This window comes from Phocoena sinus, chromosome 16 (assembly GCF_008692025.1).
Source record: "Phocoena sinus isolate mPhoSin1 chromosome 16, mPhoSin1.pri, whole genome shotgun sequence".
NCBI lineage: Eukaryota > Metazoa > Chordata > Mammalia > Artiodactyla > Phocoenidae > Phocoena > Phocoena sinus.
Window position 1 is genome coordinate 47,576,058 of NC_045778.1, and position 24,997 is coordinate 47,601,054.

Genomic DNA, 24,997 nt, shown 5'->3' on the forward strand with positions numbered 1-24,997 from the left:
GTATAATATCGACCATTATTTCAAACAAATAAACTTTGAGGATGTGGAACAATAGAAAGAGCACTGAACTGGCTGTCTGGAGACCAAGTGTCTAGCCTCAGTTTTGGCCCTAACAAACTGTGTGGCATTGGACCAGTGCTTAATTTTCAAATAGCTACCAGATCAAGAAAAACTTGGGTCAGAGTAGCTTTTGATATTGGCCATGACCCACAGTTTGCAAAAATTTCTATTGGAAGTGGATATGCTTCAAAACGAGAAAGAACTAACAGAAAGCTCATAAGAAAGGCACTGCAAATCGATATCATCAGCAAGGAAAGTAAATGATGGCGAGAAAAATATCCCTTTATTTTCTTCATTTTAACAAAAGAATCCCTGCTTATCATTTCCCCCTCCTCAGTGTACAAAGGCAACCTTAAAATATGAGTTAACAAAAGCAAATGATTCAAAGCTAGTATGTTGTTGTCTTTAAAGTTACAGCAGTATCAGATGATTTTATAGCCCACTGGGGCCAGAAAAATCACTTGGAAGCAGAGTGTACCTAAGTGAGCAAGTTGTACTACATAAAGTGGCAAATGATCTTAGACAATTACAGAAACCTTTATATATCAATCAGTACCCTGGAGACAGCCGATAATGTTGGCATATACTGCTAAAACTGTCAGCAATAAGATGTGAGGAAAACCCAAACCAGAACTTTTAACAAATTATGAGGTTCTGAAAAAGAGCAGAAACCTCTGTGGTAATGGCTTACATTAACAATACAGCTGCCTCTTCAAGATCCCCAAGTCATAAAACACTTAACAGTGAGGAACTGAAAGAAAAACATGTGCACACTACAAGGAAACCAAGATCAGGAGAAACTGCCTTCGTATGGGAGTATGGTGGCTGCCAAACACAATGTTGGAGACTGGCAGTCCCCAATGTGAAAGCAGACTCAACCATAACACACTCATAGGTAAGGGCCGCAAGTGGGCCTCGTCATCTCATCCACATAGCATGGTACCTAAAGGTGGTTCAAATTGGGATGTCTGGGTTTGAACCACTAGCTGCGATGACATAAGCAAGTAGCTCAATTTCTTTATATGTCAAATATGGATGATAGCAGCAGTGAAATATTATATAATACCCATATAATCCATCATATAGGCTGTTGAGAAGATCAGATTAGTTTATGTAGGTAAATCACCTCGAAGAGTGTCTGGTAATTGAATATCCAATAAATGTTAGCTTTACTACTTCTGCTCCTATTGCTACTACTAGACAATGTCCTTGTCAAATAAAACAAGACCATTTTTTTCCCCAAATATTCAGATAAAACCAAAAAGAATAATGGCAAATAAATTCAAGAGTTGTTATTTAGGTTCAAGTCCCTATGCTTCCACTTTGTTCATGTATTAATTTTGATTTATACAACAAATATTTATTGAACATGGTGCTAGGGCAGTGTGCTACATACTTGGGTTCCAACAATGAATAAGATACATAGTCTCTAAACCCAAAGACATCACAGCCTAGTAGGAGAGTAGACAGACAGAATTCTGAGGAGTTATGTTTGAGCCACGTGGAACATACAGAGGGAGTACAAAGAGTGAGGAGGGAGGAACACTTGGTCCAGATTGAGTGGGTGGGGTGATGGTCAGGTGTCATTCCCTAGAGGTGACATCTGAAATAAAATGTGAGGCAATACTGGTTTAGTTAGAATAAAGATGGCCAATCAAATTGGGTAATACCCAGAAAACCTTGGTTTCCCTCTATCACTGACAAAGAGCCTAATGTATGTTTTTTTTTTAATTAATTGTTTTTGGTTGCATTGGGTCTTTGTTGCTGTGTGCAGACTTTCTCTAGTCGCGGTGTGCGGGCTTCTCATTGTGGTGGCTTCTCTTGTTGTGGAGCACAGGCTCTAGGTGTGTGGGCTTCAGTAGTTGTGGCACATGGGCCCAGTAACCTTTATATATCAATCAGTACCCTGGAGACAGCCGATAATGTTGGTATATACTGCTAAAACTGTCAGCAATAAGATGTGAGGAAACCCAAACCAGCCTCGCAGGCTCTAGCAGGCTCAGTAGTTGTGGCGCACGGGCTTAGCTGCTCCGTGCCATGTGGGATCTTTCCAGACCAGTGCACAAACCTGTGTCCCCTGCACTGGCAGGCGTATTCTTAACCACTGTGCCACCAGGGAAGTCCCTAATGTATGTTTCTAAAGTTAATGCCTACTTTTGTTTTTTCTTCTATTGGTGGTTGCTTATGGGATCTTTATGTGTCATGATTTTATATTTGCTCTTTCAAAGGAAAATATTACTTTTAATGATTACAGCATATATTAGTAAAGAGTAATTTGCTTCAGTCATACTTATGTAAGGTCTTTTTGGATGCATGAAATCCTGTAGGGCCTCGGGTTGACCACTACTGACCAATAAATCAGAAAATTTTCTAGACTTAGAGCCCTAGGGCAGAGCTACTCTGGGCACCAGTGTATAACTGGGTTTTTGCTATGCCACAGTCAGGCAGGAGGTAAAAGTGATGATGCTTGCATCCACTGTGAAAGGGAGAGAAAAAAGATAGGGAAAAGGAAACAGTATGAGCAGATGGGATGCTAATGAGAGACAATAGATGATGTATTGTGAGAAGTCTAATATTGTCCTGCTCAGTATGCCATTGGAGGAACAATCTAAACCAGAGAGAGGAAACAGTTCCTTTCTGAAAATGAGGAGAGGTTATCTCAGAAAAAGTCCCCAACACCAATAAGCAGAAATCAAGATTTTGTCATGAAATTGACCAACATTTATCTTAACACGTACTTATGACAGAGACATTTTAGAAACTCCTTAAGAAATTTTCAGTGGAAGCCTACAAATAGTGAATAGGTTTTCTATTTTTCAATTCAGCTTTCTTCTTTTGTAACCCACCTTTTAAAAACTGTGCAACAGACAGGATCTTCAAAGAACAGAATTCTGTCCCACCCTAGTTCTGCACATAAAAAATAGCAAAGAACATTTTTATTCTTTCTTATTGAGTTGTGACTCTCAAAACGCATTTCCTTAATTCCAAGAGTCCACCAAACATTTGATAATTTAAACATTTGGTTTAAAAATATACAAACAGACTAGGTTTCATTTCTTAGAAATCAAGAGCACTTGAAGAACAAATAGAGAGAGATGCAAAGAATGCCTGAGCATAGTAGATACTTCATTCCTCTTAAAACCACACTTCACTGGCTCAATGAAAAAAAAATGTCCTTTTATTTTTAAAACCTCTTTCGAGCTGAAATTACCTATGTCCAAGCCATAGCCTAGAGCAAAATTTTACAGCTGAGTAACAAACCTTTTAAAACTTAGGTTTATAATGTAAATGCTGTCCAAGAGTTAATTACAGTGGGCTCCAATAGGGTATCATTTTTTTCATCAGCTTGGAGTTTGGAGACAACACCATCTTGAGGTGACCATTATTTATCCCGAACTTCAGACTCTATAATTTCATTTTGTTGGGTTGTACGGCAAAAGCCAGTGAGCAGGGCCCTCCTTTCTTTACTTTATAGGCTCCGTTTGCACAAAGGTTTCAGAAAAGAAAAGTTCCTGTAAGAGAAGTTGGCATCGATAACAGTTTTAAATTAGGATGGCCTAAGGGCAAAAAAGATGTCCTGCTTGCTCTTAAGGGAGAAATCAACCGTACACTCTTAAGAAGGACAAAATTTAATAAAAGTTTATATCTTAACTGTCTTTAGACTTCTTTTAGGACTTTGACAGGGTAGGGTTTACTCTTCCTAGGAGGTCTGTTTTCTGAAAGAACACCTGGCACTTCATCAACAACTGTAGAATTTAGCCTGAGACCTAAGAGACTGGGCGGGATATTTACCAACGTTCTGTCCTAAGCTAGTGCTTCTCAAATACTAGAATCACCTGGGGGAATTAAAAAAAAAACAAAAAACATCTGCCTGAGTCCCACCAACATTGGTGTTTCAAATTCAATTAGCGTAGAGTGTAGCCTAAGGGTCAGGAGACTTAAAAGCTCCCTAGTGGATTTTAAGGGGCAACCAAGACTGCTCTGTGTCCTTCTACTAAATGGGGAGACCATGGACCAGCAGCATCAGCATCACCTGGAAGCTTATTAGAAAGGCAGAATCTCAGGCCCCACCCCAGACCTGATGAATCAGAATTTTAACAAGATCTTCAGGGATTTGTTTGTACACTAAAGTTTAGGAAGCACTGTCTTTTACTACTACCACCCCCAAATAACCTCCTGACAGTCTGAGAGTCAGTCTTACAAGAATTCCAAAGTACTCACTAAAAATATGACCCGCCTTACATTCTATGTAATAAAAATAGTAGATAGGGAGTGTTCTTCATCTGATTAGGAGTTGGAAGAGAACAGCAGGATAGGACTGAGACCGGTGTCTCGAAAGCTTTCTGAGCTCTGGGTACAGGACAGATACAGAGCCAGAAAGTAGGACAATGGGAGGGAGGGGAGAAGGGCAGGGAAGCCAGTGGCTGAAATGAGTTATGACTCATCAATGTTTATAATGTACCAGTCATTACATATTTTGAAAATCATCTCTGTTTTTCTGTTTTGCCCCACCTCCAGAGCACTCCTTGTCATTACCTGAAATATGCCAGGCTCTTTCCATCACAGGATCTTTGCACTAGATTTTGCCTATGCCTGGAATGCCCTTCTCCAAATCTTTGCATGGACAACTACTCCTTAGCCTACAGATCTCAGCTTGTCACTTCCACAGCAAACCCTTCCTTGACTACTGATTCTAAAGTGCCCACCCAGTATTTTATAACATCATCCTCATTTTAATTCTCTTCATTGCACATCTTACATCTAATAACTTTCTTATTTGTTGGCTTATTCTCTCTCTTCACTCTTTAAAATTTATACTTCAGGTTAATAGGGACCTTGTCTTATACAGTGCTGTATCTGCATTCACTCACTCATTCAACTGCTATTTACTATTTATTGGCCATCTATAATGTGCAGGTACAGTTCTAGATGCTGGGGATAGAGTACTTTTAACAGTGCCTGTCCTATAGTAACTGTTCAATAAATATTTATTGTCAAATTAACTCATACTCTTCTAAATACAAACATTTTTTAAAAGGCCATTATAGACTATTCAAAGTGCTCTGAACTGGAGAATTGCAAATGCAGTTTCTAGCTACAGAGAGTTCATATTCTACTATAAACAATAGACATATATACACCTAACAATAATACAACCTGAAAAGCACTGAAGTAGCCTTCAGAACAAAAACTATGGGCATGAGAGGGGTGAGTCAAGAATTCTGCTTAGGAAAGTGTTGAGGGGAAGCAGTATTTGGGGACAAATTCAAGAGGAGGGGACATTTCTAGTGTACTTCGAAAGGTAAACCAGGTGGCACTAGGCAGAGAAATGACAGAACATTCTAGTCAGAGGACTAGGCTATGCAAGAAATGTTAAAGAAAATGAAATGGGTGAAGAGGCTAATGGGGCTGGAGGGAAAGTTACATTCAGGAAGAAAGTGCCAGAAATAATGCCGGAAAGTCATATGGGGCCCAAATGTGAAAAGTATATCGTCAATGATATTTTGATTTGGTGTACCTTTATGAAAAATAATTTAGTTGTATGTATCAGGAGTTTTTAAATTATTCATTCTGTTTGACTCAGTATTCCCACTTTCTAGAATTTATTTAAGGAAACAATCACATATCTGGACAATAACTTATGTTTAAGAATGTCTATGGGCCTGTGGTGACCTAAATGGGAAGGAAATCCAAAAAAGAGGGGATATATATACATACGTACAGCTGATTCACTTTGCTGTGCAGCAGAAACTAACACAATGGAGATTGGCTCAAGATGGCAGAGTAGAAGGATGTGCTCTCACTCCCTCTTGCAAGAACACCAGAAACACAACTAACTGCTGAACAATCATCCACAGGAAGACACTGGAACTCACCAAAAAAGATACCCCACATCCAAAGACAAAGGAGAAGCCAAAATGAGATGGTAGGAGGGGTGCAATCACAATAAAATCAAATCCTATAACTGCTGGTTGGGTGATTCACAAACTGGAGAACACTTATACCACAGAAGTGCACCCACTGGAGTGAAGGTTATGAGCCCCACGTCAAAATTCCCAATCTGTGGGTCTGGCAACAGGAGGAGAAATTCCTAGACAATCAAACTTGGAAGCCTAGCGGGATTTGAATGCAGGACTTCAACAGGACTGGGGGAAACAGAGACTCCACTCTTGGAGGGCCCACACAAAGTAGTGTGCACATTGGGACCCAAGGGAAGGAGCAATGACCCCATAGGAGACTGAACCAGACCTACCTGCTAGTGTTGGAGGGTCTCCTGCAGGGGCAGGAGGTGGCTGTGTCTCACCGTGAGGACAAGGACACTGGCAGCGGAAGTTCTGGGAAGTACCCCTTGGCATGAGCCTTCCCAGAATCTGCCATTAGCCCCACCAAAGAAACTCCCATAAGCTTAAGGGCTGATTTCTCAGCAGAAACTCTACAAGGCAGAAGGGAGTGGCATGATATACTTAAAGTGATGAAAGGGAATAACCTACAACCAATATTACTGTACCTAGCAAGGATCTCATTCAGATTCGATGGAGAAATCAAAAGTTTTACAGAGAAGCAAAAGCTAAGAGAATTCAGCACCACCAAACCAGCTCTACAATAAATGCTAAAGGAACTTCTCTAAGTGGAAACAAAAGAGAAGAAAAGGACCTACAAAAACAAACCCAAAACAATAAAGAAAATGGTCATAGGAACATACATATCGATAATTACCTTAAACGTGAATGGATTAAATGCTCTAACCAAAAGACACGGGCTTCCTGAATGGATACAAAAATAAGACCCATATATATGCTCTCTACAAGAGACCCACTTCAGACCTAGGGGCACATTCAGACTGAAAGTGAGGGGATGGAAAAAGATATTCCATGCAAATGGAAATCAAAAGAAAGCTGGAGTAGCAATATTCATATCAGATAAAATAGACATTAAAATAAAGAATGTTACAAGAGAAAAGGAAGGACACTATATAATGATCAAGGGATCAATCCAAGAAGAAGACATAACAATTATAAATATATATGCACCCAACATAGGAGAACCTCAATACATAAGGCAACTGCTAACAACTATAAAAGAGGAAATCGACAGTAACAAAATAATAGTGAGGGACTTTAACACCTCACTTATACCAATGGACAAATCATCCAAACAGAAAATTAATAAGGTAACAAAAGCTTTAAATGACACAACAGACCAGATAGATTTACTTGATATTTATAGGACATTCCATCCAAAAACAGCAGATTACACTTTCTTCTCAGGTGCACATGGAACATTCTCCAGGATACATTACATCTTGGGTCACAAATCAAGCCTCAGTAAATTTAAGAAAATTGAAATCATATAAAGCATCTTTTCTGACCACAATTCTATGAGATTAGAAATGAATTAACGGGGAAAAAATGTAAAAAACACAAACACATGGAGGCTAACCAATACATTACTAAATAACCAAGAGATCTCTGAAGAAATCAAACAGGAAATCAAAAAATACCTGGAGACAAATGACAATGAAAACACTACCACTCAAAACTTATGGGATGCAGCAAAAGCAGTTCTAAGAGGGAAGTTTATAGCAATACAAGCCTACCTCAAGAAACAAGAAAAATTTCAAATAAACAATCTAACCTTACGCCTAAAGGAACTAGAGAAAGAAGAAGAAAGAAAACACAAAGTTAATAGAAGGAAAGAAATGAAGATCAGAGCAGAAATGAAATAGAAACAAAGAAAACAATAGCAAAGATCAATAAAACTAAAAGCTGGTTCTTTGAGAGCTGGTTCTTATCAAACAAAATGGATAAACCTTTAGCCAGACCCATGAAGAAAAAGAGGGAGAGGACTCAAATCAATAAAATTAGAAATGAAAAAGGAGAAGTTACAACAGACATCTCAGAAATACAAAGCATCTTAAAAGACTACTACAAGCAACTCTATGCCAATAAAATGGACAACCTGGAAGAAATGGACAAATTCTTAGAAAGGTATAAACTTCCAAGATTGAACCAGGAAGAAATAGAAAATATGAACAGACCAATCTCAAGTAATGAAATTGAAACTGTGATTAAAAATCTTCCAACAAACAAAAGTCCAGGACCAGATGGCATCACAGGTGAATTCTATCAAACATTTAGAGAAGAGCTAACACCCATCCTTCTCAAACTCTTCCAAAAAATTGCAGAGGAAGGAACACTCCCAAACAAATTCTATGAGGCCACCATCACCCTGATACCAAAACCAGACAAAGATACTACAAAAAAAGAAAATTACAGACCAGTATCACTGATGAATATAGACGCAAAATTCCTCAACAAAATACTAGCAAACAGAATCCAACAACACATTAAAAGGATCATACACCATGATCAAGTGGGATTTATCCCAGGGATGCAAGGATTCTTCAATATATGCAAATCAATCAATGTGATACACCATATTAACAAATTGAAGAAGAAAAACCATATGATCATCTCAATAGATGCAGAAAAAGCTTTTGACAAAATTCAACACCATTTATGATAAAAACTCTCCAGAAAGTGCACATAGAGGGAACCTACCTCAACATAATAAAGGCCATACACAACAAACCCACAGCAAACATCATTCTCAATGGTGAAAAACTGAAAGCATTTCCTCTAAGATGAGGAACGAGACAAGGATGTCCACTCTCACCACTATTATTCAACATAGTTTTGTAAATCCTAGGCATGGCAATCAGAGAAGAAAAAGAAATAATAGGAATACAAATTGGAAAAGAAGAAGTAAAACTGTCACTGTTTGTAGATGACATGATACTACACACAGAGAATCCTAAAGATGCCACCAGAAAACTTCTAGAGATAGTCAATGAATTGGATAAAGTTGCAGGATACAAAATTAATGCACAGAAATCTCTTGCATTCCTATACACTAATGATGAAAAACCTGAAAGAGAAATTAAGGAAACACTCCCATTTACCACTGCAAACAAAAGAACAAAATACCTAGGAATAAACCTACCTAGGGAGACAAAAGACCTATATGCAGAAAACTAAAAGACACTGTTGAAAGAAATTAAAGATGATACCAACAAATGGAGAGATATACCATGTTCTTGGATTGGAAGAATCAATATTGTGAAAATGACTATACTAACCAAAGCAATCTACAGATTCAATGCAATCCCTATCAAATTACCAATGGAATTTTTTACATAACTAGAACAAAAATTCTTAAAATTTGTATGGAGACACAAAAAACCCCGAATAGCCAAAGCAGTCGTGAGGGAAAAAAATGGAGCTGGAGGAATCAGACTCCTTGACTTCAGACTATACTACAAAGCTATAGTAATCAAGACAATATGGTACTGGCACAAAAACAGAAATATAGATCAATGGAACAGGTTAGAAAGCCCAGAGATAAACCCATGCACCAATGGTCAACTAATCTATGACAAAGGAGGCAAGCATACACAGTGGAGAAAAGACATTCTCTTCAATAAGTGGTGCTGAGAAAACTGGATAGCTACATGTAAAAGAATGAAATTAGAACACTCCCAAACACCATACACACAAAAAAACCTCAAAATGGATTAGAGACCTAAATGTAAGACCGGACACTATAAAACTCTTAGGGGAAAACATAGGAAGAACACTCTATGACATAAATCGCAGCAAGATCTTTTTTGACCCACCTCCTAGGGTAATGGAAATAAAAACAAAAATTAACAAATGGGACCTAATGAAACTTAAAATCTTTTGCACAGCAAAGGAAACTACTAATAAGACGAAAAGACAACCCTCAGAATGGGAAAAAATATTTGCAAACAAATCAGCAGACAAAGGATTAATCTCCAAAATATATAAACAGCTCATGCAGCTCAATATTAAAAAAACAAACAACCCAGAAGAAGACCTAAATAGACATTTCTCCAAAGAGGACATACAGATGGCCAAGAAGCACATGAAGAGCTAGCTGCTCGACCTCACTGATTATTAGAGAAATGCAAATCAAAACTACAATGAGGTATCACCTCACATCAGTTAGAATGGCATCATCAGAAAATCTACAAACAACAAATGCTGGAGAAGGTGTGGAGAAAAGGGAATCCCCTTGCACTGTTGGTGGGAATGTAAATTGATACAGCCACTATGGAGAACAGTATGGAGGTTCCTTAAAGAACTAAAAATAGAATTACCATATGACCCAGCAATCCCACTACTGAGCATATACCCAGAGAAAACCATAATTCAAAAGGCACATGCACCCCAATGTTCACTGCAGCACTATGCCAGGTCATGGAAGCAACCTAAATGCCCATCAACAGACGAATGGATAAAGAAGATGTGGTACATATATACGATGGAATAATACTCAGCCATTAAATGGAACGAAATTGGGTCATTTGTAGAGACGTGGATGGATCTAGAGACTGTCATACAGAGTGAAGTAAGTCAGAAATAGAAAAACAAATATTGTATATTAACACATATCTGTGGAACCTAGAAAAATGGTACAGATGAACCAGTTTGCAGGGCAGAAATTGAGACACAGATGTAGAGAACAAACGTATGGACACCAAGGGGGGAAAGCCGTTGGGGGTGGGGGTGTGTGATGAATTGGGAGATTATGATTGACATGTATACAGTGATGTGTATAAAATGGATGACTAATAAGAACCTGCTGTATACAAAAATAAAATTAAATAAAATTTTTTAATTTAAAAAAAACGAGAGAGAATTTTTTTGTGCATTAATAGGGACTGGTTAGGTTATGGTTCAGCCATATTGTAGAATCCACGTAGCTGTTAAGATTGAAGTGGATCTGTTTCTACAGTGGATGTGGATCGATGTCAGTAACATTGTTGGGTGAATAAAGTTGCAGAGCAATGTAAAAAGAAAAGAAAGAAAGAAACTAACACTACATTGTAAAGCAACTATAGTCCAATAAAAATTAATAAAAAAATAGCCTATTAATGGAAAACAAAACAAAACAAAAACCCCAAAAAACAAAAAACCCCTCCAAAACCAACCAAACAAAAAAGAATGTCTGTGGTTAAATGGTTAACAAAAGCTTTCCCCCTTTCTTCAAGAGAATTTGATCTTTAGTTACCTGTGTAAAAAATTAATAAGCAGAAACCTAAATTAAATACAGTTGGGAGACCAAAAGAGGGGGGTCCTCATACCCTGTAATGATAGCAGAGTCCAACAGGAAGAAAGACTCCTCTTCCTTTTTGGCAAGGACTCAGCCAAGGAAAAGCCATGGACTCTTTGTTTACCCTAGCCCTCCCAACTTCCTTTTCCCCTCTATAAAAGAGTTCTTCCCTTGCTATGTAGGGCCCCACACGTGCCTCACCATGATTGCAGACCCTGAACTGCAATTCTCTGCTTATTCCAAACAAACTCATTTTTGCTGGAGAAATAACTGGCTGTCTATTTGTTTTAGGTCAACACCTGGTTACCTGATGAGGGGGCATGTCAAGTATGTTGATAACTAGTCAACACAACTTATGGGAAAACTGACCCTGGACAGGTAAGTGGCATCTATACTAGGAGAACTATAAATAACTGACAGGAACCATAGCTTTGAGCTTCCCCGAGTGTGGCTCTTGTAACTGAACGTGTCCTTTACAAGGCCCCTGAAACCTATCCCTATGGATTTGCTGTAAGAGCTACTGGCTTCTTTAGGGGGGAATAAGGCCTTTAAACCAGGACAGATCCCACACTTACCTAATGTGCATCTCATCGTTTTGCACATGAATTACTATGGACCACTGCAAGGACTCCTATAGGAAAGGGATGACCATCACTGCCCTTCTAGCAAGCCCTGTTCCTATCCTATACCTTTTGGAGTAGAATGATGTCAAATGTGGCCTTGTGAGTCTGAATGTTGAGTTGAACCAAGAAGAAATCCTGATGCTGAATGTGCAACCTAGAACTTTTTAAAACCAAAACTGAGGACAAACTAAATGCCTAACAATGGTTCATTCACAACATGGACTATATGCAGCTCTAAAAGCACATGTTTTTGAAGAATAACGTCAATGGAAAATAAATTTTCATGCTATATTAACTGAAAAAATATAATGTGAGAATAAATATATGGTATGTATATACAATATTTGTTTTTATAAAACCCACAAGGAGTTTCAATCAAAAAGTACAGAAAAAGAGAGTAAGGCAGCATATTAGACATCCTGTATTTTGTCACCTTTTCCCTCCTCTCTTTTTCTTGGGGCAACTAATTCTCCCCACTCTAATATTTGTGATTCTTGCCATTTTGGCCATCATAGAGCATAGTGCCCTGGCCACAGTACTCAGTCTATGTCCCAGGCTGGTCAATCAAGATATCTTATTTCCTTTTCCATAGTGGCTGTTTGGGGCGTGTTGCTCAGGTAGAGTCAATTAGAATCATTCCTGGGCATCTTGAATGTTCAAATATTGGGACAACTAAACTGAGGCTCTTGATTTCTCTTTGGACAAAGATGAGAAAATCGCTGCTGCCAGTGACCAGGTTGCTAAGATAGAAGAAGAGGCAATAGTTACCTTTCATTCTGTGGGCTTCCCGGGTATAGACAGTCAAGAGGAGTTATATGGTCACATAATCCAAGAAATACTGAATAAAGAAGGGCTTTTTCTTTTTTTTCAAGTCCTATTTAATAAACACATTTCCACTAAAACAAGGAGAGCATGCAACATGCAGTGTCTGTCAAATTTATTTAAACAACAAAACTTTTCTTTTTTTGCTTTTTCTTTTCTTTTTTGAGAAAAGCTGCTAGCATGTCTGCTGATAAGATTCATTTTTAGAACACAGAAAAGAAATGCTACTCTAAGAAAATAATGGATCAGTCCATTATTTTCTTCTTTGTGCTTTGCTTCATTTTATACATTTTTCTACAACTAAAATATTATGTTTAATAAAATTTTCTAAATTATCTACAACTAAAAAATTATGTATATTTATATATAAAAGTATAATGATATTTAATACAATGTCTGCTTCTATCTGTGAAAGGATGCAGGCATGCTTTCCTTTCATAAATATATTAGTAGCATTACTAACATAGTAATACTTTTTTTGCCCAAAATTTAGGATCAAGAGTACCTCCCCTTTTACCAATGGAGGCACACAATTTTTATTTTTAATTTGAGATCCCTGTCTTCCCTGTTTTCATATCCTTGCATGAGGGTAGCCAAGTTTATCATGTAATCATCATTCTAGCATATTAGGAGAAAAGAAGTTGTTACCTGTTCAGTAAATTAATGAATCTTACTGCATTTTTTAGTTCCTATGCACATGTGTGTATATATAGATATGGCTTACAAAAATGGTAACATATTATACAATATTTTCATAATTTAATTTTAAACTTAATAATATATGATAGGCATCCTTCCATGCCAGTATACAGGGCTCATTAACAACTCTTTATTAGCCTAGTATGAATTGTAAGGATGGAGTCATACAGACCTTAGCTATGTGTCCTCATTTAACCTCTAGGTGCATCAGTGTTTGTCTAAGTGGGGATAATTTACCTACATGGAAGATTTGCTATAAATTTAAGTGGAATACTGCAAGTACAGCACTTAGCACAGGGCTAGAACAGAATGTGCTCAGTAAATGGGAGCTTTTATCATTGGGATTAGTAATAATTAAGGGATTATTCTATTAATATTGCCATCAATGGATGATTGGGTTATTTCTAATTTTTGCTTCTGCAAACAAGACAGCAACACATTCAGTACACCCTTGTGTAAAGATTTCTATAAAATAAACTCCAAAAAGTGGAACTGCTGGGTCAACAGTATGTCCATTTTAAGTTTTTCTAACACTGCCAAATTTCTTTTCAGAAAAGTGTTTTCAGTGGGCACTATCACCAGCAGAGGATGCTACTTGCTGCCTGCCTTTCTGGAAAGGCAATGTGGCAGGGAAGGGATTTTAGCAGGCACTTGAAAATGACTAGGCTATGGTGAGGCAGAAAAGAGAAGGCAGTGCTACGGGGGTGTGTCAGGAGTTCTCAACACCATCTTTTGGCTTGATGATTCATGAGAAGCACTCACAGGACTCAGAAAAGCTGTTAGATTATTGGATTATGTTTTATTACAGTCAAAGGATACAGATCAAAATCAGCAAAGGGAAAAGGCACAGGGGGGAAGCCCAGGAGAAACCAGGTACAAGCTTCTAGGTGTCCTTCCCAGTGGAGTCTTATGGGGACAAACTTAATACTCCCAGCAACAACATGTGACAACCCATGTGAAATGTTGCCAACCAGGAAAGCTCACTTGAGCCTTGGTGTCCAGGATTGTTACTGGGGATCAGTCACAATAGACATGTAGAGCCCACTTGACTGATCTCAGCTACTCAGAGTCTAGCCACCCACTATAGCCAAAACAGGTTTTCACCATAAATCACATTGTCAGGATACACTTATCTGGTCAAACTGGTATGCCAAGGCCTCAGGCATACAAGTAGGTTTTTACCATAAATATATTAGGGTCCAAGGCCTTAGGCATACAAAAACACTTATCAGGAAGAAGATTTCAGGGGTTCAGAGGTTATCTCCCAGGAGCTGGCCATGGACTAGAACTGAAGACAGGCATTTCTTTGGAAGGTGCCTGGTTTGAACAACCCAGGCCTGCTGAGTTAACCCTTTTCTGCCCATGGGGAAATGGCATGAGCAAAGATAGGGAGATGGAAATGCATAAACCACGATTAAGGAAAAGAGTGTAAACTAGTATGGTTAAAGAGGAGAGCAGAGGGAGGTTAAGTGGAAATGTAGCTTGGGTCAAGAGTCTTCAATGCAGATAAGCATGGGATTGGGGACTATTAATTGATAGTGGTTTAAAAGCTGAGTTGGAGTAAAAAGAATCTGGATTCCAGAGAATATTTTGACAAGCCAGAAATAGGAGGTCCTGAAGCAGTGTGACAGCCATGGAGATGGAAAGGACCTGTGCAAGAAACAGTGAGAAGCAACCACAGTAAGACTTCAACAGTCAATGAAAACAGGTGGACAAAGTAAGGGGGAAGTAGTGTTAACGCATCTTCTAGGACTGTAAGTTCATGTGGTTATAGGTAAAAGCCTCTGTTGACAGAAATAAGGATGTCAGGACAGCCTCCAGATACATTCATATATCCAACAGCTATTTATCAAGGGCCTACTAAATGCTAAACCAATTGTCTTCAAAGTACAGTCCATGAACCACCTGCACTCCATCACCTGGGGAGCTTGCTGACAAAGCATATTACGCCCTTCAAGAGCTACTAAATTCAGTTCTCCAGGACAGGGTTTGGAAATCTGCATTTTCAACAAGCTTTCCAGATATTCTTATCATAACTAAAGTTCGAGATTCTCTGTTTTCAGCAGTTCCCAGAAAATCATTTGTATATCTGATTTTAAATATATCTCAAGTTGTGAAAATAGGAAGGAGAAAAAACGGTATAAAGAAACAGACACTTTTTTCTTTCAGGCAATTCAGGATGGGAGTTTCAAAGTTAGGTACAAGAATGAGGCTGAAACTGCTACTGCACTTTTTTGGGGTGGCAAAAAAAATGGTGGTGGGCCTTGACGTCAGGAAAGGATGGCTAAATTGTGCAGACTTGGGCATGTTCAAGTGTATGGTCCAGGTATGCAATCTATGATTATGAAAAGCACAACTCCCTTTAGCAAGTGTAACAAGGTCTTTTGCCCAGCACAGCCTAAAACTGCTACAAAAAAAAATAAGACATATATTTTGGAAATAAGCACATTTAAAAGATGCCTTTATATGTGAATCTTATTTAAATGTGGACAATGCTTTTGTGTGTTTATGAAAAAGATTTTTTAAAAATAAGCAGCAAAGATTACAAGTGACAGCTCAGAGCTTGGTATATAAGACTAATTAAATAAAAATCCAAGTATATATATTTTCCTCCCTACTAACCTCTTTACCTAGTTTTCCCCATCCCCCTTTTTTTCCTTTCCTAAATGAGTCCTTTCCACTCCTGGTTGACAGTAAAGAAGACAGCATGCTCCAGATAAGGCAGCTTTCTTCATTTAATATAATGTTGATGGTTTCTTTCATTGAGTTTTAGCATCCTTCTGAAAATCTGGCAAACACTATGATACATGCTGTCTCCATTAAATGTATTAAAAGAACATTCAATCAGGAAATTAGCTAACTATTCTTTAAATAAATTATATTTGAGATGTTACATATAAAATATGATAATTCTGAGAGGAAATCAAATTATGCATAATATTTTAATGTACTGTGTTGAATAGAGTGAAAGAAGCATAAGCTTTAGAGCCAGACAGATATCAGTTTGATTTATGGCTCCAGATTCAGGGAAGTTATTTAGGCTTTCTGAATCCATTATTAGATTCTCATCCATTATCATCGTTTCTGAATGGGGCATCACTGGCATGTGAGGCAGGATAACTCGGTTGCATGAGGTGGTTCTCAGCATTGCAGGACAGTTCTCACCACTACACTCTTTGTTTTAGCTATTAAATCCTAGTAGCATTCCCAACTCCAACTTCAGGACAACCAAATGTCTACAAATTTGCAAATGCCCCCAAGGAGGTGCTTGTTAAGAGCAAGTGCCTTAAATGGATTATAATAATACCTCTTCAGTTGGGAGCATTTTCCTGACACTTCTGAATAAACAAAGAGGTAGTTAAGAGAATGCACTGAGGTCAGTCAAACCTGGGCTAAATCCCAGCCCGGTCAATAGTGGCTGTGTTGCTTCATCTAAGCCTGAGCATCTCATCTATATACAATTATGATAGGAGTAATACCCGACACAGACGATTATTATGAGAATTCACTGAAATAATGTGTGCTCAGCACTAAGCACTGAACCTGGTGCAGAGTAAGCCCTCAGTCAAGCCAGCCATAGTTCCTACAGTCATTATTGTTATTAAAGCCAGGTGCCTGAGACTAAGGAGAGGGGAGGTGGCAAGGAAATAAGACACCTTGTTTAAGAAGTTCTGCAAAAACGAGAAAGTGGGAAATAAAAAGTAGCTAGAGAGCGTAGATTTGTCAGCTTCCCTCGCCCCGCCCCCCAAGATAGGTAAACGCTGTGTATATTTGAAGACAGGGAAGATAGAAAATGGTGAAAATGAGGCTGAGACTCAAGCGTATAGAAAGGGTGGCTATGTGAAGCAACATGATGAGGAAGCCAGCAGGCTTGGGCACACAGAAAGAAAAGAGATCACTGGCGTTCCGCTGGGGCTTTTCCAAACGTGAAGCTGTGGAGTCTGCCTACTTTCATGGAGATTTTCACCTATTCCACACTTTATTAGCGCCTCACTCTCAAAGCAATGGCCAGCAAGCAACAGAGCTGCTTTAATGTTATCAAACCAGGAGAAAAAAAAGAATCTGGACTTGAAAGATGTGCTGGTTTAATAAGGGAGAACAATCTACTAGGAAGTGAAGCAATCTCGTCCCCATAACTTGTTCCTGGCACTGGATCTTGGCCTCAGAGCTGATATCTGATAGCCTTTCAAAGACCACTTTTACAGTTTCTTTTTGGATGCTTCTACTCCATTCATTATTTTTTTTAATTTTTATTTTATTTTATATTTTTTAACATCTTTACTGGAGCATAATTGCTTTACAATGTTGTGTTAGTTTCTGCTGTATAACAAAAGTGAATCAGTTATATGTATACACATATCCCCATATGCCCTCCCTCTTGTGCGTCCCTCCCACCCTCCCTATTCCACCCCTCAAGGTGGTCACAAAGCACTGAGCTGATCTCCCTGTGCTGTGCAGCTGCTTCCCACTAGCTATCTAGTTTACATTTGGTAGTGTATATATGTCAATGCTACTCTTTCACTTGGTCCCAGTTTACCCTTCCCCCTCCCTGTGTCCTCAAGTCCATTTTCTATGTCTGCATCTTTATTCCTGTCCTGCCCCTAGGTTCATTAGAACCAGTTTTTTTTTTAGATTCCATATATATGTGTTAGCATACGGTATTTGTTTTCCTCTTTCTGACTGACTTACTTCACTCTGTATGGCACACTCTAGGTCCATCCACCTCACTAAAAATAACTCAACTTCATTTCTTTTTATGGCCTAATATTCCATTGTATATATGTGCCACATCTTCTTTATCCATTCATCTGTTGATGAACACAGGTTGCTTCCATGTCCTGACTATTGTAAATAGTGCTGCAATGAACATTGTGGTACATGACTCTTTTTGAATTATGGTTTTCTCAGGGTATATGCCCAGTAGTGGGATTGTTGGGTCGTACGGTAGTTCTATTTTTAGTTTTTTAAGGAACCTCCATACTGTTCTCCATAGTGGTTGTATCAATTTACATTCCCTCCAACAGAGCAAGAGGGTTCCCTTTCCTCTACACCCTCTCCAGCATTTACTGTTTGTAGATTTTTTGATGATGGCCATTCCGACCAGTGTGAAGTGATACCTCATTGTGGTTTTGATTTGCATTTCTCTAATGATTAGTGGTGTGGAACATCCTGTCATGTGTTTGTTGGCAATCTATATATCTTCTTTGGAGAAATGTCTATTTAGGTCTTCTGTCCATTTCTGTATTGTGTTGTTTGTTTTTTTGATATTGAGCTGCCTGAGCTGTTTGTATATTTTGGAGATTAATCCTTTGTCAGGTGCTTTGCTTGCAAATATCTTCTCCCATTCTGAAGGTTGTCTTTTCATCTTGTTTATGGTTTCCTTTGTGGTGCAAAAGCTTTAAAGTTTCCTAAGGTCCCTACATTTTCTTTAAGCACTTTTAAATGACTTATTTAACCCTCAGTTGCCCTTTCATTTTTCCTCTACCTTCATGAGTAGCACTAAAAAACCTTTTCATGTCTGATTTATTCCAATGTCCCTTCAGATCCTAATTTTACCTTTCTATGCCAAGAAGAATTTTTCAATACAATAATTTTCAAGTCATCCCTCACATAAACTGCAGAGGTTCATTCCAGATTCTCTGTGATGATCCAGAAATCATAAGAAAAATGTAGTCTCTGACTTCTAGGAGGTGGGGCTTTGTCTTGACCAATCAGTCATATATTTTTTTAACTAAAAGAAAAAAAACCATATTAGAAAAATGGTAACATTGACTACAGTGGTAACAGTATAGGGCATGTTCCAAAAGTTAAAAAATAAGGAAAAAAATCAAGTTTGGAGAATCATAATGCTGTACTAAAGCTGTGTAAGAAATAACTGAAAAGTTAAAAATAGCTATGGAATATTTTTTTCATAGTCTTCTCTACAGGACACTCTGCAGATACTCTACAAATCCAGGGTTTTATGAGTTCAGAGACTCTGCTTACCCTTCTCCTACCCAGGAGGTTTGCAATGCAGTCCCTGAGGAGTCCTGAAGAACCCAGACTTATTTTATAAGTTCTTCCCAAACTTATTTAAGGGTAGTATGCACTTTTTATGGAATACCTATTAATATCCCACAGAACTAGTGTTCTGTTGACCAATGTGGTGAAGGACCAGAATTTACTTTTTGTCTTTGTTTTGGTTGTTGTTACAGTTTTTCATTTTTTAAAACTTCCAATCAATTGATGACTAAGATTTTTGTTAAATACAGAGGCATATGTTTGGATGTCATTGCAATGTCAAATTACCAGGAAAATTTCTAAGCCCTTACTCTCAATCTCTGACTTATCCTATCCTAGATTGGTAGCAAAATGTTTGCAGGTGGGCACTGGTCCATGGATTCCACAGAGAAGCAGCTGAGTCATTCACTGTGTACCACCCTTAAACTTGCTGGAATGCATATAGCTAGGAAGAGGACAAGGGAGTACATAAAATAAGCTCCCCCATAGTCCAAAATGAGTAGGTGACATATTGAAAAGCAACATGCTTTTATCTTGAGGAATGTTCATCAAAGCCACTTTCTAAATCAACAATCTTGTAGTACTTCAAAGCAGAAGTCTGGACACAATATAGACTACCCTCATTAATTATTGTTTGAGAAGAATGCATCCTAAACATGAATCACTTCCCCTATAGATGTAGGTATCAGCAATAAAGAAAAGATAGCCAAATTTTTTCCATTATCTATTTTTTTAAAATCTGCATAAATGGGTTGAGAGGTGAGTAAGAGAAGCCAGTTCTCCATTTTGTGTTTGCTAGGGTACTGATGTTCACAAAACATGCAAGCCCAAGGCATGGTTAAACAGCAAATGCAATGTCGTTCCTTAACTAGTAAGGTTTGCTGGAATTCACATCTAATTAAATCTTTTTTGAACAAGGGATGTCTCCGTAAGTGCTTTATGCTGTGTTCCTTTGCCACAAAAAGGTTGACTGCAATAATAGTATGACGTTTTTGCAGCAGTTAACTTACTATAATATACATGAAACTCAAATTTTTGGATTAACCCAAACAAGAATAACTTAAGCAAATTTTAGTTTTGTATCAATTAAATACAAATCCTGGTTAGATTTTATTAAATGATAACTATTTATTATTAGGAAAAGAACAGGAGAATGGTGCAGTGTGGCCTAAACTGACAGCAACAATTCAGGGACATTCCATGTCTAGATTTGCCTCTTAAATAGTAATATTCAGTATTTGTTCACAGAAAAACTTAATAGAGCAACAAAGCAGGTGCCTATCACCTTGAGGAATTTCCACCATGGAGGCTAAAAATGATGGTGATGATGGTGACCACAGGGATGACAATGATAACAGTGATGGAAAGGAAAATGGTGAACAGGGATACTGATGATAGAAATGACAGTGCTGATGGAGATAAAGGGGATTCAGAGATGATGACAGACAATAACAGCAGCATCTCACCCTCCCTGATCATCCTCTGTGTGCCTGGCACTGGACTAAAGGTTTTATATGCATCGCCCCACTTAATTCCCACAATCTTCCTATGAGGTGGGCACTGCCATTGTCTCTGTTTCACAGCTGAGGAATTTCGCGGTCAGAGAGGGTCAGTATTTTGCTGACTTCACACAGCTATCCTGTGCAGGAGCTGGGATATGACCCAAGTTCTGTCCAACCCTAGAACACATACTGTTGCTTTCTAATCTATGCCACCATCCGCTAGGTAATACTCTCTAGGAGTTCATAATACATGTTGAATGCATGCATGGAATTTTATGAGGCCATGTGGTCCAGATAGATGAATGTTTATCCTGGTTAGATTTTATCTTTTTTTTTTAAACCTACAAACATTAAAACTTGAGAATCAGCTGCCTCGGATTCTTTGTGGACTAAGGACCACTATCAATAAAGGCTTTAGAATCTATTCCAAAAGGCTCTCATGTTATCTTTCAAACATTTAAAAAAAACATTTACTTTCTCCCATTTAAACACATTCCTTGTGCCCGTTTCTTAATGTCTGCTTCCAGTGCCACAGTCTTCCTAGTCTCCAAGTGTCCCTGGCTTGAAAACATGAGGTCATCTGACTCTTCCCTCTCTCTTATTCCTTATATCCAATCAGTCTTTGATACTTGGCAATATATTGTCAACACTCCGGTTAGATTCCTTTCCTTTCTATTCCCACTGCCACCATGCCATTATGAAATCATCACCTCAGGCCCACTTGCTGATTTTAACTATATGGCTGGGTTTAATCATATGACATGGTTCCTCACTTCCTGTCATCTCAAGTCCAAATAACTCACTCTGTCACTAAAGATCCCTTTACATGTGGTCTCACTTCACCCCAACATTACCTGCCTCTAGTCATCAAAGCATTCCAGGGCAGGTTGGTATCCTTAAAGGCTCTCCACTGTTACCCCAAATAAAGAATGAACCCACAATATGCAGGCCTCATCCGTCCTCAACTCAGCCTTTCCAGCTGCAAATCCCTAATTACCTCCAATTACCTTCTGTGGTAACACTTCCATTACTTTGAACCGTGTGACTATTCTCACCTGCTCTCATACTTACCCTGCAGCCCCTTCTTGGATTGGTTCATTTGTACCTCTCCACTAAGACCCAGGAATAACAGGCTTCCTCTGTGAACTTCAGCTTATCCTCTGCACAATCGATCCTTCCTCGACTCCTCTTCTATAGCATTTATCACCCAGTGTTGTCATTCTCTGTGCTTGTTGAACTCCTATCTGCTGCTTTTTCATATCACAGCAAATGGCACAGTACATGGCCTATAGGAGGGTCTTAATAAATGCTTATTGTATGAATGAATGAATGAATGAACTGTTCACTCCAAATATGCTCTCTTCATTCCTATACAACCCACTTATAATGTACTCCCTTCCATGTTCAGGCCATCTCTTTAAGAATGCTGGAACTACTTGTCTAAACAAGTGCAAACTGGCTTCTCCCTTTTCCTGACTTCACATAGCTTTAACTACATTACCTTGTATTGTTTCTATCTATCTATATAGATTCTATCTCTCCAGCCAAGTGAGGAGCCAGAGTACCTGGGTTTGAATCACATATTTACTTTAAATAGATTTGTTTGTCTTTGAATCTAACTTGTGTCACTGTAGAGAGCATATAGCTGGATCTTACTTTTTTAAATCTAATATGACAATCTATGTCTTTTGACTGAGATGTTTAGACCATTCACATTTAATAAACATGGGTGGATTTACATTTTTCATTTTGCTATTTGTTGTCTATATGTATCCTGTCTTTTTTGTTTTATTCCTTCATTACTGCCTTTTTTGTGTTAAGTGTATTTTTAGAGTACTATTTTAATTTCTGTGTTGATTTTTTTTAAATGATTTTATTTGGAGTTATTTTCTTAATGGAGGCTCTAGGGATTACAATATGCATCTTGACTTATCACAGTCAACTGCAGATTAGTAATAAATGAGTAAAATATAGAAAATTGGCTCCTTTATAGTTCCATTCCCTCTCCATTCTTGTGCTATTATTGTCCTATATATTACATATATATGAATGTTTACATATATGTGTAAATGAAACAGTATAGTATAATAACTACCTTATAGAATATTATGACTTTTGCAGAAGTCATGAGTAGAAATATGCTTATATAGCCTTTTATATTAACATATATTTATCATTTCCAGTGTTTTTCATTTCTTTCTGTGAATTTGAGTTATCTTTTAGTGTCACTTCCTTTTAGTTGACAAGATTTCTTGTCCTGTGGTATTCTTGTAAGGCAGATCTGCTAGCAATGAGTTCTCTCAGTCTTTTTTTTTTTTTTAAATCTGGAATGATTTATCTCATCTTCATTTTTGAAGGCTAGTTTTGCTGGATATACAATTTTTGGTTGGCATTTTTTCTTTCAGCACTTTGAATATATCATTCAACTGCTTTCTGGACTCCATTCTTTCAAATGAACAGTCAGGCATTAATTGCATTAATTCTTCTCATGTCATGGGCTGTTTCTCTCTTACTGATTTTAAGTTTTTCTTTTTTTCTTTGTCTTTCAACAGTTTGAATATGATGCGTCTAGGTGTGTATAGTTTTGTGTTTATCCTTTATAGGATTCATTGAGTTTCTTGAATCTTTGGAGTAATGTTGGTTTTCAAATTTGGAAAGGTTTTGGCCATTATTTCATCAAATGTCTTCTTTCTCTGCTGCTTTCTCTCTTTCCTCTCATTTGGGACTCCTATTGCATGTACGTTGGTATTCAAGATGTCCCACAGATCTCCAAGGCTCTCCTCATTTTTCTTTTCCTTTTTTTTTTAAGTTTCATGAAATTTAATTTTATGTTCTGTCTTTGGGAAATCACATGAGGGAAAAATATATTTTAGGTAATATTAAACATTGCATTATCCATGCCATGAGAAAGAGGATTTGCCCTGGGAAGTGACCAGTACTTGGGTTCTGAATATGGCATTCAAGTTCCAACTTAGACACTGAGAAATCTACCACACTGGACTGCACTATCTTCTTTTTTCCTTTTTATTAAACCATAGATGAAATGCAATATTATATTAATTTCAGGTGTACAACATAGTAATTTGACATTTATATACATTACAAATTTATCCCCACAATAAGTCTAATAACCATCTCTCACCATACAAAGTCATTACAATATTATTGACTATATTCTCTATGTTGTACGTTATATCCCCATGACTTATTTATTTTATAACTAGAAGCCTGTACCTCTTAATCCCCATCAGCTATTTTGCCCAACTCCCAAATCCCTTCACTTTGGCAACCACCAGTTTGTTCTCTGTATCTATGAGTCTATTTCTGTTTTGTTCTGTTTGTATGTTTTGTGTTTTAGATTCCACATATAAGTGAAATCATATGGTATTTGTTTTTCTTTGTCTCACTTACTTCTCTTAGCATAATACCCTCTAGGTTCAGCCATGTTGTCACAAATGACAAGCTTTTATTCTTTCTTATGGCTGAGTAATATTCTATTGTCTATATATATACCACATCTTCTTTATCCATTCACCTACCAATGGACAGTTAGGTTGCTTACATATTTTGGCTACTGTAAATAATGCTGCAAAAAAACACAAAGGTCATACATCTTTTCAAAATAGTGTTTTCATTTTCTTTAAATATCTAGAAGCGGAAATGCTTGATTGCATGGTAGTTTTATTAATTTTTTGAGGGACCTCCATACTGTTTTCCACAGTGGCTGCACCAATTCACATCCCCACCAACAGTGCACGAGGGTTCACTTTTCTCTACATCCTTGCCAAGACTTGCTATTTGTTGTCTTTTTGATAATAGCCATTTTGACATGTGAGGTATCTCACTGTGGTTTTGATTTGCCTTCCCCTGATGATTAATGATGTTGAACATCTTTTCATGTCTCTGTTGGCCATCTGTATGTCTTCCTCAGAAAATCAAAATCCCTTTGCTCATTTTTAAATGATTGTTTGATTTTTTTGATATTGAGTTCTGTGAGTATTTTATATATTTTGAATATTAAAATCTTGCCAGGTATATCATGTGCAAATATCTTCTCCCATTCAATAGGCTGCCTTTTCATTTTGTTGATGATTTCCTTCATGTGCAAAAGATTTTTAGTTTGATATAGTCCCATTTGTTTAGTTTTGCTTTTGT

The 24,997-nt window shown here is 37.7% G+C and overlaps 1 protein-coding gene and 1 long non-coding RNA gene across 10 annotated transcripts in view; one reads left to right on the forward strand and one right to left on the reverse strand.

Moving 5' to 3' along the window:
* Positions 1-24,997, forward strand: part of LOC116741941 — a 453,695-nt gene that overhangs the window by 326,731 nt on the left and 101,967 nt on the right. For all 6 annotated transcript variants that reach the window (XR_004346311.1, XR_004346310.1, XR_004346314.1 and 3 more), the window contains exon 5: positions 11,488-11,574. This is a non-coding gene — a long non-coding RNA (uncharacterized LOC116741941). The remainder of the gene's footprint in view (positions 1-11,487; positions 11,575-24,997) is intronic.
* The window catches only part of RNLS (renalase, FAD dependent amine oxidase), a 272,676-nt gene that overhangs the window by 145,261 nt on the left and 102,418 nt on the right, over positions 1-24,997 (reverse strand). The window lies entirely within an intron of this gene.